This window comes from Grammomys surdaster, unplaced genomic scaffold (genome assembly GCF_004785775.1).
Source record: "Grammomys surdaster isolate TR1022 unplaced genomic scaffold, NIH_TR_1.0 240, whole genome shotgun sequence".
Classification (NCBI taxonomy): Eukaryota; Metazoa; Chordata; class Mammalia; order Rodentia; family Muridae; genus Grammomys; species Grammomys surdaster.
In genome coordinates, this window is record NW_021604685.1 from 1,030,461 (window position 1) to 1,032,244 (window position 1,784).

Here is a 1,784-nt window from a genome sequence, read left to right on the forward strand (position 1 = left end):
AGGAAAGCAGAGGCAGGTGGAGCTTTGTGAGTTCAAGGACAACCTGAACTCACAAAGGTCTACACAGAGAGAGTTCCAGGACAGCTAGGGCTACACAGTGAAACTCTGTCTCAAAAGGGGGAAGGGTGTTTTATTGTGACTCTTCTCCTATAGGTATCAGCTCTACCAAGTATACTGGGCTCTCAATAATTACATATTGCCTTGTATTTAGTTACATCTGGCTAAGAACCAACGGGAAGGATAAAATTATCCAAGCTCTACCAAAGGAATTAGAGTTCAGATTGTAGTTTCTTAATTCTCTGTCAAGAACTCTTAGAACTATACTTGCCTTGGAAAACTTTCGGTCTGTATTTCTATTGCGCATGACTTAAACTGTTCTGACCACATGTCCTCAGTCGCTTTCCTTGCTGGGCCTCACTACTCTTATCTGCACTATGGAAATAATAGGCAACAGCTTTGTTTCTTTATGTGAACAATCAGAGCATAAACCTGTGGGTCCTGAACCAGGATGATGAGAGGAAGAAGCAATCAGGGCTTGTCTCAGAAACTATGTGTCACAACCTCCTTTGACTCCAAGTCTCCATTAAAAGAAATAAAATAACTTTTCCGGTTTCGGAAATCTTACTCTAACCCATAAGTTTTACGGCCTCTGAGAAGTGGGACAGCATATCCGCTTTGCAACCTCTAATGCCTTATAGGGCTAGAAAGACCTAAGTGACTGGCTAGTCAAGTGAGGGAATTGTTGGCCTGGAGAAATTTCCGAGTTCCGGGGGATCTAACTCTAATGGGGAAGGGGGTGACTGCCACTCAGCCCTGGGCAGATTGGCAGGCTGGGCTGAGCCTGCATGTTCTGGAAAGGCCAGTAATGATGTCATGGGACTCTTTGGGCTGCAACAACAGGAAACCACTGAATGTTTACATTGGCTCCCAGAGCCTAGGCGGCCTGTTTTTTCTTTACTTCCTCAGTCTATCTGTTTCCTCTGATTCAAATACTATGAAGAGTGGCTCACTACCCAGGCTAGGAAAAGCGGAAGGGAGGCCCAGAAAGAAAGCCTTCTTCCCAGTCTAGAGAGCCAGATGATTGGGAGGGGAAGGCTGGATTTACCCTATCTGGGGCCCTGCCAAGGGTAGCACTTAGAGCAGGGGAAGCAAAGCAAATGGTATGTGCTTAGAGTACTCCAAAAGCAACTTCAGAATTCTCCTTAGGAACCAAGTTCTAAACTTAGATCCATCTTTATAACTGCAAATCATGTCACTATGTCTTGCTTATAAAATTTACTTGAATCTATTTTAGCCAACTCTGGACTTGAGGGCAAAGTGCTGCATTATGCTCTATGGTGTGTTTGTTTAGAGATGTGATACAAGGATGGAAAATTGGGCTAGGGGTGTAACTCCGTTGTTAAGAGGGCTTTCCTAGCGTGTCTGAAGCTCTGGATTCACCTCCCAGTACCACACAAAATGTAGTGTGGAAGTGCATGCTCGTAATCATAGAACTCACCAGGCGGAGGCAGAAGAATTAATAATTCACGGTCATTTTTGGCTACATAGTGATTTGGGAGCCAGCTTGGGCCACATGAGACCTTGTCTGTAGGCATAACATGTTTTTCAACCTCCTTAAAAAATATTGGATATTTTATGTACATTTCAGGTGTTATCCCCTTATCCCATTTCCCCCATCTCCACCCAGGAACCCCCTATCCCATCCCCTTCCTCCTGCTGCCATGAGGATGTGCCCCCATCCACCCACCTCCCCACCCTCGAATTCCCCTACACTCGGTGTCCAG